The sequence below is a fragment of the Carassius auratus genome, chromosome 38 (assembly GCF_003368295.1).
Source record: "Carassius auratus strain Wakin chromosome 38, ASM336829v1, whole genome shotgun sequence".
Lineage (NCBI taxonomy): Eukaryota > Metazoa > Chordata > Actinopteri > Cypriniformes > Cyprinidae > Carassius > Carassius auratus.
In genome coordinates this window covers 7,236,896-7,254,125 of record NC_039280.1, presented here as the reverse complement: position 1 = coordinate 7,254,125, position 17,230 = coordinate 7,236,896, and positions in this window count along the sequence as shown.

Here is a 17,230-nt window from a genome sequence, read left to right as displayed (position 1 = left end):
AGACTATTGGAAAGCATACCTTAACTAATGGCCTTGACTTGACATGAAAATAAGATGTTCTTGAACAAAACACACTCGTTCTCTCTCCAAACAGGAACATTTGTAATTTTCGATAGCTGGGACTCAGAGATAGCTAATATGAATTATATTGGACACGGGACAATACCATCTGCTCCTGTCTCTGACTAAAGACTGTAACTGCATGCTACATAATCACAGCAAAAGAACTTTGCCTGGCATCCAAATAGTAAAACAATTTGCATTACAGGCCCACGTGGGCTGACATAATCAAAAAAGCTTCTTGCTCAAGGCGCGCACGCAATCGCACACACGTTCAGAGATTCAGAGATGATACATCCAAGAAAAAACAGAGGAAGCATAGGCCTATACACTAATCACAGCATATTTGATTAGACAGCATAACGCCTCGGGGAATGTCAGATAATATGAGGTCAAATTTGAACAAACATGCAAAGCGTGGGAAGCAAAGCTGCTTTATTTAATTTCCAAAATATTTTTTTTCTCTTATAGGCTATCAAATGAGATTATAAATGACTCCTGTTTTTCATAATGGGCACTTTTGGTTTTATAAATAGGAGAAATCTCTCCTGAATGAAAACAGATCAGGAAAGCATGCTGAACTAAGAGCATTTACTTGATAGTCACTCATGATTGTGGGAATGAAACGAATGGGAATCGCCTCCTTTGTTTTTCATCTAGGCCAAAAATGTCTTGTGCAGATGCCACCATCCCTTGGCACAGAAACGTCTGTCTCATAGGAGGGAACTGGAAAGAAAAAAGAGGGTTTGATCTGTGATATAAATAAAACATTGAAACGTCTTGGTTTATTGTGTCTTTTTATAGAGATGTTAAAAATAAAGTGCATAATCTCACCATGCCTTGTTACTAACATTGCAGAAAGTGAGCTAAAAATAGATCTCCCTAAATAGATGCACACAGGCACCTTTCACAAGAGATTTCTATAGAGGCAAAACCATTCCTACTATGCAGTACAGTTTTACGCCCTCATCATATGTCTTAACGCAATGGATAAAATATTAAATAAAGTGTTTTTAATCACAAGATCAAAAACATTAGAGGCTGACTTTGATATGTTCATTGCTTAAGCTTGAGTGAATGTTTATAGAAATATTCCAGATCTTTCTTTTTCTTTCTATCCTCTAATCAACATGCTTTCTTGGGAATATTGTTTTAATGTGAAAAAATGCAATGGATTATGAATTTTGATGCGTGCTGATTTTTGAAGGAAAAAAAAAATTCTGGCAGTCTACACAAAGGAGTTCATAAATTTTTAGATTCAATCAGATACCACAGAAATCAAATCTTTCTTATTCATTAAACAGAATAACATTTGAAAATTTTAAAACCATCTGTTTATTTCCAGGTTTAAATCCAGATTTTCATAGTGAACTCAAGACTTTTGGACCTCACTCTATACACTTGCTAGGAAGATGTGTCTAAGGACAATGATAACGTCAGTGTTGCTAAGGAAACAGAATAAAAACAGATTCCTCTTCTTCTTCTTTTTTTTTTTTTTATCTGACCACCTGGAATGATCTTTGGATCACACTAAACTCTCAGTAGGATCCTTATGCACATTCAGATGGAGAAATGTGTGAGAAAAACACATTGCAACACTTCACAGACCATGGAACTATTGATTTTGGTGTGTAAAGTGCATTCCTAAGGTTGTTTCCATTCTCTTGGCATATTGTTTATGAAATCTGGCATTTCTTTTGTAACATTAGACTGGTGTTGACATGTCCAGCTAGTGTTACTGTCTTTAAGTCGGAAGACATTATCATGACAAAGACACAATTATTCCTTTGAAAAGAAATGCTCACCAAATGTCTTTGACTTCTTCCTGAGATTCAGTATAAATCAGATTATAAAATTAAATATGTATAATGCAAATCAAACTGATTACATATGAAAATATAATTAAAGTTTATTCTATTTACAATTTTTATTCATTTTTTTTTTTATTTCTAGTAAACTACATGGTTTAAATAAGTGTAGGAGTGTTTTATTCATTTTTTTATTTCAAAAACTATATATGAAATTATTTTAATTAAATGAAACCCACTGATAAACCAGAGGGTGGTGCCAGTTAATACTGTAAATGGGTTTTGTTTTCATACGAAGTGAACTTTGTGCATCTGTTTTTTGGTAATAATATCAGTTTTGGCATTTTCCAAACTGGAAAAACACAACATTGTAGACAGCACAAAAGTGTGTGGCTATTTAAACTATGCTGTCCAGCACATACTGCCTTCCCTTAGAAGGCTCAGGAAAACCTCAAAATTGGCGCTTGAAAACATACGCCTTGTAAGATTTCTTAGGACACATATGCTTCAATGTGAGGGCACATTTTCTGATTTCAATTTATTTAAGGATTTTTTGCAAGTCTGTGCAATTGTTATTTATGTGTTGCTCTTTCTCTCTCTCTCTCTCTCTCTCTCTGTGTGTGTGTGTGTGTGTTCTGCAAGACTGGTCAGGCTCTTTGCCACCAAAAATATCCTTCGCCTAAATGTTGACTTAACAACAGGAGGAGACGGCTGGAATGTGATCAAAATCATCTTCCATTCCAGGAACGCAGGAAATGAGATTTCTGAAAATGCTAAAATAAAATATTATTAACTTGGAATTATTAGAAAACCAAATATACATTTATCATAGTTTTAGAGCACAGAGGTCAAGTGAACTTTGTCACTTTTTCACCCAGTCATAGAGAATTGGATGCAACATATCATGGCAAGGCACGTGGCATTGCTTCACGAAAGTATTGGACGATACAATACACTAATAATATCTTAATACTCTGGTTTTCAATGTGTTTTAGGGAAATATGATGATTACATGTTTATCCTAAAATCCAATGACAACACTGCATGGGAGCAAAGTAAAACAACATTCACTCTCAAAAGGAGCACATAATCAACAAGAATGTGATTAAAGTCCTTATTTGATGAATGGGATTTGATCAGTCAAAGTCAAGTTTGGCAGAATATACTGTTGCTAAAGTATCAGTGTAAGATGAAGAAAAGACATTTGGCAATAAAACACTCCAGATAAATGGACCAGTAGAAAGATATATTTATTTAATGGCCTACCTGTCATTGAAGCAGCAGTGATCACAAACATGACCTCTTACCATAAGGAGAAGAGCTGGCCTTGTGGATTTTACACACTATATTCTATGGCCATACAACAACCCTGCACCTAAACCTAACCCACACTGGAAACTTTGTGCATTTTTACTTTCTCAAAAAAAAAAAAAAAAAAAACTAATTCTGTATGATTTATAAACATTTTGAAAAATGGGGACATGGGTTATGTCCTCATAAGTCACCCTCTCCTTGTAATACGTGTGTCATACCCATGTAATCATACAGAGTTGAGTCCTGATACATGTATGTCACAAAAACAAGAGCACACACACACACACGGACCTGTTTTGTTGTGTTTTCTCCCCATTTGTTGTCCTTGACCTAGTTTTTCCTCATGTTTGTGTCATTCTGCTCACCTGTGTTCTGTTAAATATCCTCATGTGCCTTCCTACTGAAGCTCTAGTCTTTTCAGTTTGTCTTGTCCGGTGTTACCTCAATGTTGTGTGCTACGTGTGTCTCCTGCCTGATCTGTGCGCCCTGCTGTTAGGTTCATTAAAGATTGCGAAGATAAAGCTCCTTCATTTCTGTGCTCCTCGATCCTACACAGTAGTGACAGTTACACTTTCAGATAAACATTTACTCTTTTATTTTATTTTTCCCCCAAAGTAAAAAATGGCAAGTTTTACAGGTAATGTTTGGGGTCAGTAGGACTTTTTTTTTTTTTTTTGAAAGAAATGAATACTTAGCAAAGCTTCACTGAACTGATAAAATGACAATACATGTATTTATAATTTCAATTTGAAATAAGTGCTGTTCTTTTAAACTCTTTTTTGATCAAAGAATCCTGACAAACAAACTAAGCACATTAATATTAAACATATTGCTGCAAACTTACTAAGCACAATTGTTTACCATGTGTGTGTGCGTGTGTGTTTATGCAGAAAACCAGCATATTAGAATGATTTCTGGGACACTGAAGATTGGGTAATTGCTGAAATTTCAGCTCTGCTGTCACATAAATAAATTACATTAAAATATATTCTAACAGAAAAGTAATTAAAATTTTTAATAAATGTTAAAAAAAAAAAAAAACTGTAAAAAAGCTTACTGACCCAAAAGTTTTGAACTGGTGTTGTGTGTATACACACACACAGCTACTGAGCAACAAACTCAGCATTCATACGTGTTTTTGTATTGCAACAATTACAAAATTTCAACTTCGATTGAATCCTTCCACTAAAAAGAAACACACAGCAAAAGTGTATATATGATGTCATGGTGTGCTTTATCCAGTCTATACAGGAGAAATGAGAAATACTTATTAATTTGCTTTGACAGCGTCCTTTGCACAATCCTGCAGCACCTTGTAAAATGCAAAAAGTCAATTAGACATGTAAAGGTCTAGGAGGAACTTTGGCAGACATGCTAACATATCATAAGGCAGCTATAAACCTATCAAAATCAGCATTGACCAGACAGTGACAAGAATCTTTACCAGGAAAAATAATTCATCGTTACATCTGCTGTGCACCTCAATGAACTGTGAATTCTTTCTGCAAAGCAGAGTTGTATATGGTGAGGCAAAGCTGAAGCACCATAAAACTAAGGGCCTTTCACAGGCCCCTACGGCCCATTTAAAAGGGAACTCAAAGGCTAACAGGACTCACATGCAGGTTTCTGTATCTATTAGGCCGGAGGAAGGGGTTTAGATCAGAACGTCTCCATATTTGTGCAGACGGACACCACGTCTCAAATATCTTTTTGCTGAGGTATTGGAACTCAGTGATGATAATAATTGCTACCGGTACAAAAATCGAATAAAAATGCTTCCATAAGTAGAAGAGTGAGCAAATCATTTCTCTAACTGACATTACAAAAGCCAACTCATGTGGACGCACACACTGTTTAGTGATTAGAAGCACGCTAATAGCTGGAAAGACAAGAAACATGTGGTTAAAGAAATGACTTTTGCTGTTTTTAATGAGTTTAGCCGTGGTTTAGCTGTGCTGGGACGCTATTGTGTTTGCTGCGGCTTTTGGCGGGCCAAACGGCTTCTTGTCTGTTTCTGATTAATCCAAACCAATGACTTCAGAACTCTATGTCCACTTGAATTCTCAGACTGCAATATTCTCTAGGTTGGAAGTTTATGAAATGGCTCTGCTTTTGTCAAGACTGATTTTTTATCCATTATACAAAAAAAAGAACAAAGATTTATTAGGATAAAAGTACTTTCAGGTTGCTGCATTTTCATCAGATTTTGACAAATTTCTTTGGTTTGAGTATCAGTAGTCATTTTCAAGAAATATTGAGGCTCAAATGTTCAGCAGAAAGGACCTAGACCTTCTCCGTCGATGGAGCTCAACATCTAAGTTCGGTCACTGTATGCTTTCATTGCAAGTAAAAGAGCAGCAGGACTTCTCCTTTTGTGTTACACTGAAGAAAATAAGTCATTTAGGTTTCAGATGACACATGAGGATGAGAAAATTATGACAGAATTACATTTTCAGGTGATATTGTCCTTTAAAACAGAAAAATATATAGTCTATTCAATGCCTTAGATGAGGCATTTGGTGTATCTGTTAGAAGGATTTCACAGCATGTGTCTCTATCACTAATGGTCTCAACTCTGGAGGACAGACACTTTGCTTATAGATATCTGGCCGAACTTTCTGCATTATGATCTGTAAATTGGCTCACTAGGATCTTCTAAAAGCCAGTGCACCCCAGGCTCCTTTTTAGATTAAGAAATCATTATTTCATCAGGAGGTCATGTGCCAGATGCAGTTCACATGTAACACCACGGAACAATACCCTTGGCAGAACATATCATAAATCAGTCAAAAGCTGGAGTATGTGCACTGAGGCATCATTGCCAACCTGGTTAAAAATGTGTTTTTTTGGCCGATGAGAGCTTTGTAATGCAACAGAACATAAATAAAAAATAAGAAAATTATTTAATTATTTACATGACCTTAATGCTGTTCCATTTTATTCTTTAGCCTACAAAAAAAAAAAAAAAAAAAAAAAATGGTTTGAAAGAATGTTCACGCTGCACTAATCCATACAAAATAAAAAATATAAATACATATACATATACAGTACAACTGAGAATTTTACGGTCAATAACGTTTTTTAAAGAAATGAATAGACTGTTGATTATAATAATTAAAATAGAAAACATTGTTTTAAATTAAAAATTAATACTTCACTTTATGACTATTATTTATTACTATTTATTTATTTTACTCTGTAAAAATATGTCACAATTAATTAACAATTAATTAAATTACCCAACTTATTTCTGACTTTCATCAAACATCTTTTCTACACCATTTTTTTCAGAGTAGCCTACTTTCTCTCTAATACCATTTTAAACTTTTTTTTATGTGACTTGCAATGTCAACAATAAGTAAATACATATAAATAAATAATAATAATAATAATGAATAAAAACCTTATAAAAAGTTTAAATTGTTTCATAGGAATATTTTATCACCCTTTTAACTATTTTTATCCCTCAGTTGTAGTGTCTCTCGAACAGGTTCCAGGCAGCCATTATAATACGGATGTCACAATTGCACAATTCCGAGAAATCCTGCCCAAAATTTCAGCATGAACATAGTGTGTCAACAATAGCATCGTTAATTTCCTGTCATCATATGGCAGTGCAGATGGACATGCCCTCCAGGCAGAAACGACGGACTGTGCTTAACAATGGCAGGTTTCCACTATCCCGCGTGGACGCTCTGGCATGGGTGATACTTCCTGTTTGATGAGTCAGTGTGTCAGAGCCACAGTCTGTCCATTGTCCAGCAGTGACATAAGGACAACAGGACAGAATCCAGGGAGTGACTAAATATAGGGCAGATCAAAAGATGGGCAGAGGGAGGGCTGGACATCGGTCTGTGAGAACAGCGCCCTCAAGTGGACTAAAAATATTTGAGCAAAGTTAAGAGCCAACTGTAAATTACATGCATGCATAAAGGCAGTGTTAGTTTTGATAACTTCTGTCACATGTTAGCTAAATTGAATGTGTAAAATAACTGATAGGCAGAGAGCGTTCATGGTTTGCTAGAATAGCATGTGCCCCAATTTTTTGTTCATTTTTATATTTTTGCTGCTTCCAGAAGGACGTCACATTTAAAGGCATGAGCTGGCATAGAGAAAAACCTTGCTATATCTGTTAGCTTTTAGCAAGGAGGGCTATTTTATTTGTAACAAATAAAATAATAAAAAATAAAATAAATATGTTTTATTATGTGTGGTTAAAAAAAAAAAAAAAAAAAAACCTTCGTATGTGTGGTCCTAAGAACAGAGTAGAATAAATGTATGTGTGGTTAATAAATATTTATTTATTGATTTTTTTTTTAATAATAAATACACGGAGTGACTGACAATGTTAATAAGAAGGTCATGATGTAACTAATTAAGGTTCGTTGAAAAATCTCAATATACAATCTAAGGATAATAAATAAATAAAAACTCTACTGAATTGCAATTATTTGCATACTTTCTAATAAAAGTCACTAAAAGCTATAGTTTCAATATAAGGGAAATAATATGATATGTTGTTGATAACTTTATATTTTTAAACTATTAGAAGGAAACCCATTCAGGCTTCTGAGAGGAAACTTGAGGCAAGGCTGTTTGAGATAAGCTGCAAAGTTATAAATGCTAGAATGCAATGTGTGTTTATTAAAAGCTTTATCACTGTAAATCTCCAGAGTGGCCAGACTATGAATAGAGGTCTTCATGCATGCAACATGGAGGTTATAACCTCTGCATCCAGCCCTGGAACATATCCAAACTGCCCACATCGAGCTGCTTACCCTGCGGCGACAGACAGACAGGGCCTTATTAATCTCATTCAGGCTGGCTTAGTTCACCAAAGAAGAAAAAACACTCATTATTCAAGTATAAAGTAAAAGTGTAGCACTAATATTCCCTCACCAGGGGAGCGAAATTACACCAACATATATTTAAAATCCATAGAAACTGCATATACAGTACAAAGCAAATGTACAAGTTTTTGATCTTTATTAATTAGTGCTGTCATTTTAACCAGTCAATTTAGTGCTATTCATTATAAAATACATCATGTAATAAAGACACTAAACATAATTAATCATTTCTTTCTGACTCACATGTAAATTTCGCCATTCAAGCCTAAAGTAAAAATTTTCACATGAACTTGAAATATATATATTATATATATATAAAAATAAAAGAATAAAAGAGCACCTACTGTTCCAAGTAGGGCTATAACGATATGGAAGTAAAATATGAAAATACAGTAAAACATACGGTATATTGACTTCTAAAGCCCCTAATTGTTTACCATAAATGTATCTGCCACAATAATGAATGCATTGTCTATGCATTAATTACATTTTTATGTTTTATTCTTAATTTAGAAAATGTTCATATATGAAATTAATTAATGTGATTCATTATTTACATATCATGTATTTAATTCAGTGCAATTACACTGAATATTGTAATAATTATCTATTCACAGTGACAGTATTAATGGACCGCTGACCAAGCTTGGAGCTTCCACGCATCTAATAGTGTTTTTTGTTGATTATGCAAGTCATATTATCCAGAAAATAACAAAACTACACATATATGAGAACAACTTTAGGGTCTTGTGCATCACATCAATGGAATGCTTTTGTGTTGATTTTGAAATATGAAAAATTACATTCGTTCTTCAGTCTGCTGGATTTAAACAAAAGGATCCACCCCAGATACTGTCATTGAAAGCTTATGGAAAATACTGTGCCTGAGCGCGGATGAATTTACATCAAACAGAAAGGACACCGTTTCAACGCCAAACCCAGATGAGACAATTGTGAGTTGAAATTTTCAGTAATGAGGTACCAAGAGAACTTTGCGCTTTGCTCTTGAATCAGATGTCATATCCATTCCTTACAAAAGGTGTAAGTCATGGTTCATTCTGGACTTCACATCATGGATTCTAAACATTGAATCCTTGCGAGAGTTACACGAGGGCCAAATCTCCTCCCTGTTCTCGGAAGCACCAGTTTTTTTTTTTTTTTACCTAATCAAGAACTGAAAACATTTTGCACACTCCTACTTAACTGGTATTTTTGCACAAGAAGCTACGTTCTTTCTCTTTTCCACTCTTATGCTTTTAAAAATTAAAAGGGGGGGGGGGACTTTGCAGGAACAGCCAAAATAATAATAACTCCCCCCTGCTCTGGATTAACTTGTCAGACATTCCCTTTCCTTCCCCCTCTCTCCATCTTATGAAAGATCTGCCAACGTCTTGATGCTTTGAAGTCATGTCTGTTTTCCAAACTGTTCTAGCACATCCCACCCTGCTTTGGCTCTTTTCTGCACACAATGGGCCAGAATCTGTGGGGCCTCATTATGGTAAAATGGTTGATAATCACAGCAGTGTGAGCACAGGAAAATAACACCAAGAAACCCTCATCCTATTCTGTGGGCTCACACGACTATGTCCTATGTTCCTGACTGGCTAGAGACTCCCAGAAAAGAAGATGTTGAAGGTATGTTGTCATCTCAAACATATTTTCTGACTAAACTTTCCTCTTTGCCGCTGTCTTTCCATCTGAAGGCCACACAGCAATCAATATCAGGAGTGCTATCACTCACTAATGTCAATGGACTAAGACTCTTCATACTGTAATATGAGGGGAAGATCCAATGGTTTGCCAATTTTTATATCTGTTCAACATCTGCTTCAGCACAGCAAATTAGCCTTCTACAGGAAACAGCCGAGTTCTGGATGGGAAAGCGTAATAAAAAATGAAAAAATTTTATCAGGCTGTTTCGTTTTCAAACACTACTGCCAAGATTCCATAACTGCAGGACTACCAGAGCACCTTTGCAAAGGGTTTGTCCTGCTTGCTGGAAAATTAATGCTCTCAGCGAGCAGTGAATGATTTTGTGATTTAATGGAGGCAAACCCCAGGCCAGTTCCACGGGATTGGAGCGAAAGGCTTCTGTGTGGAGTGAGGGTGAGAAAGAATCACTGGAAATACTGAAATACTGGAACAACACAAGACGGAAAAAACGGGGCTACTGAATCACTGGAAAACGGGGAACACTGTCACTTTTATGAATGTAAAACGAAAATGCATCAAATCACTGAATCATGGAAACAGTGAGACACTGGAAACATAGAAATACATAAAATTACTGAAACACTGCAAGCACTGGAAACATAATAATGTTGAAACCCGGAAAATACATACAAAACTGAAACTGAGATTATAAAAAAAAAAAAAAAAAAAACAACAACAACAACAATTCCATTAATTTGGGAAAAAAAGAAGATGTTTTTCTCTCACTTCAAGTGGTTTTTTGCTTTTGTGAAAAAGAGTTCATGCGAATAATGGAAGATCAACACATGCATATCAAAATAGTCATGTGACTTGGCCTGATGGGATAGCATAACTTAACTAACCAGTGGATTGATCTCATTACACAGCATCTCAAATGTTGATGTGGTCATTACAAAATGCCTGACCATCAAAGTATTTCTGTATAATTGTCTCCAATAACTGTCTTCCATGACTGCGTTACCAAACAACAGGCATCCACCTCCAAAAGCAGTGACCACATTTATTGCATTTCATTTGCGCTCTGAGGTGCAGAAGTCATTTATTGTATATGACAATTATAATATTGAGTGTCTTCTCCTACTTTTCTCAGTTATATTTAGTGCCAGTTTATCGGGAAGTGATATTCACGGATGTTTTATGCAATATTCCAGTTTCGCACTCAAGTTAAATTAACAACTTTGGATGGAAAATGAGCTATTAAGTCACTTAAACACTGGGTTAATGACACATTCAAACGAATAAAACACACACACAAAAAACTGATCACTGGAAAAATGGATCAGACGCTGGAAACACATGAAACAAAACACTAGACTGGAAAGATAGAAAAGCATTATATCGTTGAAACACTAAGGAAACTGAAAACAAAAATCCTGAAACACTGAGAACACATAAACTGAAACACAAAGTCACTGGGAAAAAAATCAAATAACTAAAACAATCAATGACACTAGAAGCATAAAATACTGGAACACTAGAAAAATCAAAACACTAGATAATGGGAAAAAACACAGAGAACAACACTTAATCACCAGATTACTGAAAACACTGCTGGTTATATATGTTATATATAATTTTGTATGTGACGAATAAAAATCTTGAATCTTGAAAAATTCACAAATCAGTAGAATTAGCAAACTGATGACAGAAAAAGTTTATTTACGCTAATCGATAATTAATCAATCTTGTTTGCCTCTTCAAAAACAACTAACTGTGGCTCATTGAAAATCACAGCTTATTAATTACAGTATTCAGCAAAAACGATTTCTCGAAAATGTGTCTAAAATGTAAACAATCGTATTCTCCTGACTTAAAACAAAGATGTATCTTTAGAGAAGCATGACTCCCTTCTGTGTTCTACCAGGAATCAATACTAGCCAGACTCAGAGGAATATGGATGTCTGTTTTCATAGGAGTCATTTTTCTAATCATCAGTCATTTGTGTATGTTAGAGACTGACTGAGGTGTTTAAATTGCTTGTAACAGTAAAATGAACCCATTAGTCAAGGCCCCAGAGTTAGTACACAAAGTCTGTCTTGTTTACAACAAGATTTAATGTCCTGTGTCACTCAGTTCCCCTCACACCACTGTCATCGCTTTATTCGGTGACTCCAAAATAGCATAGTGACATCAACTCAACATCTATATAATAATAATTAATTAGAACACTCTTGATTTTCAAAATATACTGTGCATTGGAATACATAACCATGTGTCTAGAAGAAATGTTGCCGTGGAAACAAAACACGTCATTAAGTTTCATTGTATTTGACAGCTTTTCAATGCCATGCTTACTGTAAATCCCTTGTTTTTGAACAATTATTACATTGAATTGCAAATGGAGTGATGAGAAAGAGCTGAAAGTCTAAATGGAAGTGGGACATGAATATGGGGCTAAAGACTGGATGAACAGTGTGCTTATAGAAATTCAGATCCCCTTCTAATGAGGGAGTTTTTCTTTTACACAGAGGACTTATATAATAACCCTTGGGGCGTTTTAGAAAAAGACTGACAGAATGTAGCACCATCAGATTTAATAAACTCTTCTCTTCCAGAGGGAAAAAGTTTGGTTTTACTCTCCAAAAACATACTGGAAAGGCTTAAGCTAAGGCTTGAACTATTCTCTTTGGCCTTTTTAGCATGTATTAGACCTGATTACTTTTGGCCAATTTGTATCCAAACAAGCGATTATTAGTTTAAGAGATCAATCTTCAAAATGCATTTTGGACGCTTGAGCAAAACAAAGCATTGATCGTCAAAGCAATTCTTGGTCCATTTTAGTCATCCGTCCATGTAGTTTATTTAATTTTGTACTCAACAAAATTGAAATATGCTTTGCTGCCAATAGACAATACAGCTCAAACAATTTAATTCAAAATTTTCATCAGCACATGAGACCTGACTGAACAAAAGAAGATTCTTCTGAGAGTGTCAGCCAGGACTTTGGATGATCTTTGTTGTCTCTGTGTTAAGTCTTTATGTTTGGATATCCCATGACCTTCATTGGATTAAAGGAGGACACTTTATGGACTATGTGACCATTCCCACAGGTCAGATCTGTGATAAGGAAAGCACACTTCCCAAACATGAACTTCTAGAATCTAGATGATTATAATGTTGGGCACAGATCCAGCTCTGATGGGGGGAAGTGTGTTTGGGTTATATTGCAGTGCTTAACTCTGAGACTCCGTCTCAGTCATGGTCCTGCTGAGATACGAGACATTGACTGATGCTCTCACTCCTCAATAAGAGATTACATTACTGTTTCAGATCCCAGAAACGCTTCATTCTGCTGGGAATATTTTTGAAATTTCATCAGATAAGAAAGACCTCAGACCGAGCAGTACTGGATAGTCATGTTATTGCGACAACAGTACAAGGCCTCAGCACAGAGACTAGTTAAGGCTAGAATTCCAACTGTGACACAAAATTTGATCTTGTAGATTGAACAATCTGTCAACAAAATACCTTTTTAACACGGTTAAGGACTAAAACAGAACAGTGTGGGCAGTAACATTGTTTCAAATCGTTATTAGTTTAACTGAATTTCTCAGAAGCAAGGCTAATGTGTTCATTGTCAGATTACAAACTAACTAACTTTACATTTAGCAGATGCTTTTATCCAAAGCGACTTACAGTGCATTTAGGCTACACATTATTTTACCAGATCTATTCAGTGATCAAATAGGTTTGCAAAACCTAAAACAGTAACAGGATATTACAGTGAGTGAATCCAAACCTGACTTCTGGCTGCCAGCAATGAAGAACACATGCATGTAAAGCCTCTGAACATTTATTTATATAGTACACAAAAGCACTTAAATTACATAAGTGTTTTTGTAAGATCTATCAACGTGATCTCAAAGAGACTGTCAAACCAACATTCAAAATTTGATAGAAAAAAAAAGAAAATCACAGAACATGATTTTCAGAATTTCAGTTCAGATTCAAGAATTGAACTGGAATTTAAAAAGCAATCTCAAATTATTTGTGAATGGCACACAACCCTGCTAATAAATACAGTAAATAAAAATTAATTATATGAGTATAGTATATGAAGTAGTGTAGAAGTAGTTAACTATGTAGCTTTCAGCTTGTAGTGTTACTAGATTGTGAAAACTAGTGTAAATATTGCTCGGCTATTTTTTTTTTTTTTGGGCGAAATACAGTTGTTTCAATAGGAATCCAAGCAAACTGAAGTTTTGTGTAAGGGTGCAAAAGGGCCCACATACAGTTTTTCCTTTGCTTTTCTGAAAATGTTCATGAACCAACCAAAAAAAAAAATAATAATAATTTTTCACAACGATCATTTTTAGCTTAGTTAACTTTCATGTTTGTTGCAGATCTAGCTATATATTTTGAGTAGTACATTCAAAACTGACTAACAATAGCTTAAAAGCATCATTCTCTGGATAATGTCCAGTGAAAGTATTTGATTTTACATTTTTACAGATCATAAAACATGACAGTGCAATTGCTTCAAATACAGAACCAGAGTATTCTCCTCTAAAAGTCCATACATCAACCTCTGCAGTTGCTGCTCTTGGAAAGTGTTGCATTTTGAAAAGGAAAAGGATCACTGAAACACAAGGCCACACATCCTGAAGACAAAAACAGCATCCCGAAGGTGGCCAGTTTAGCAAAGCAAAGGGAAAAATAAAAGAGCATTCACATTTTCGTCAATAAGGTCCTGTGTCTTCTGAATATAAGCTGTCAGAACGGAGCAGAACAGGCTGGTTTGGTTTGGGTCCAGTTTCCTGCTGGTGTTGAAGAAAAACTACACCAAACACTGGCTCTCGGAGCACATGATTGCACAGCAGCTGTGACTGATCAAATGCCGTATGAAAGCATATTCAGTAATTATACGTCAGAGTTCCTATGCTGATGTTCAAGGGGACAGATCCAGTTGCACACCCCTGGATTATGTCAAACTGGCTTTAGCCAGTCTTGGGACATAATAGATTCAGTCGAAGTTTATGACTTCATATGCAGTAACCTGCTCTGGAGCCTGACCACATTTAATCTCAATTTATGCAAAGGATCTGTCCGGCATACTGTGTGAGCCTTGTCTTGAAGGAGTAGGCGTCCCTTGGTAATGTCAAGAAAGGTCTGCTATATCCGTCCTGTTTCCCTTCATACTGTCGACCCCCTCTTGTGGTCGGGACGTGTATTCGGTAATCTCAAATAGCTAGACTTGTGACTAATGGCACAAGGTTTGGTTCAAACTGTTCAAAATGTTACTCTGTCCAAGAAAAGCTTACTTGCACAAAAATCACCAATGTTTAAAGCAACCAATCACAGTTCACTTTGTTTTAATGTGCCATTTATATAAAATGGTTGACGCCATCATAACAGACTAGCGCTGAAAAAAAAAAAACTTCAAAGAACTCTCTATTGTACATTGTACTAAAATATCAAACAAATTAACAAAAATGAGTGCAAACATTATTATCAGATTTTATGTCCGCTCGTGAACATCTAGTTAACTGGCAACTAAGCAGCTCAAACAAAACTAAACATCGGCCAAATATTTTATGCTGATAATTTATCAAAAAGAACTTGTATAAACCAAGTACCTTATAAACATGGCTTTTCCAGTTACACTGAACCCCAATTGCCAGAAATTGCATAAACGCTAGCCAATCAAATTGTAACCTATTTCCTAATAGTACTGTACTTGCCAGATTTCTGTAAAATATGCATCATATGGTTAGTGAACACACCGTGGGCTGTGCCATCTGAGGCTAAGTCTATTTATTCTGGTGTTGAGTGCATTTATTCTGGTGCTTGTGACTTAATATGAAAGTGCAACTTGAAATCATCCTCACTGCTGCTTTCTGGCTCCTCACACCACAGGCAAGCGCGTGATCTTGCTTCACCTGGCAGCCACATGAAACACCTCAAGAAAAAAAAAAGAGAGTGAAAGGCAAAGAACGACATTAGAAATAGAATAGAATGAATGTGATTCTGTGTGGTGAAGGAAAACAGAAGAGATCTGGTAGACCTCTGGGCATCTGTAATTGTTCAGCAAACAGGGAGGTTTTAATTGCATTAGAGCAAATAACAGAGTATGACAGCCATGTATAGAACAAATGCTCCAACACCTTTCCAACAAGGACATGTTATTTCTGTAGGCTATATATCAAAATCAAATCAGCATCAAAAAGCAATGTATCCATATCCAAAAAATAAAAAAATAACTATTTTCCATTCATGATTCCATCAGTTTATTAAGTCTTTGGTGGAGCACCAAATTAGTTATTTTGCAGACTTACTTCTGCTGCTGTTTTCATATACTGGTAATAAAAGTAACTTCAACAATTAACAAAAATGCATCATAATTGTACACTAAGAATGTAAGCTTCATATTTCGCCTAATTTTTCTAATTAATAATAATAAAAATAACTGTTTTTGAAACACACCATAGCATATTTTTTATATATGAAATGACACAAAGTACTCAAGTTCTTCTGTTACAGCAATTTTAATGTAAAAACTTAAAGACTTAAAGGCTTCTTAAAAAAATGTAAGAAATGAGCCCATTTTTTTTAGAATAGTTTGCCCCACATAATTGTATAACCTGCCTCCTGGAATAGATGTACAGTGTACGTGCAAAGGTGGTCCTTGTGGATATACTGTAGGACACAAGGGTTACACACAGAGTAAATAATTCACATTGTTTGCACTCTTGTTGTACTGGAACACTCTTAGGAAAACTATGAGTCATATAAGAAGATTCTTGAGGAGATTCATGAAGATGAGTCACCAAGTTCCTTAACACCTCTTGGAGTCATTTATCCACATGGGTAACACCACTATGAAGGTATTTTGGGAGCGTCTGTGACAGCGGAATTTGTAGTTGCATAGAATAGCCACACGTTTTTTAATCTCCCACAAACACAACAGTTACACCTTCTTGAATCCATCACTGCAGGCGCACAAAATCAAGAAACTTGTATGCTTGAATGTTTTTTTACTATTGCTTCAGTGAATATGGTGCAAAACACTTCCAACCACCTGCATCAAAAATGTAAACTCACAGACTAATTTTGTACTTCCGCAAATCATTATGTGAATTCTTATAAATACATTTTTTACATATATTTTTTTTAAGTACAAACACAAGTGCATAACAACAATCTATCTATTTATCTATCTATCTATCTATACAGATATATAAATACACATACACACACACAGACACACACACACACACACAGATAGGTATAATTATTAGCTTTATCATTATTTATTTATTTATTTTCTTATTCTAGTTACAAAAGTGATTTAATCAAGAGCAGTGAGAGATTTTTGATTTCTAGTTTGTGGTCTGTATCAAGTGATCTGCAATACATCCCATCTGGAGCCTTTTCTTGTGATTGTCAATGTAACAGTGATAACATATACTGGTAAGTTAGCCAAAGTAAACTAGTTAAAGGTTGTTTTTTTTTTTTTTTCGTTATCTATCCCCTCAGAATCAACTC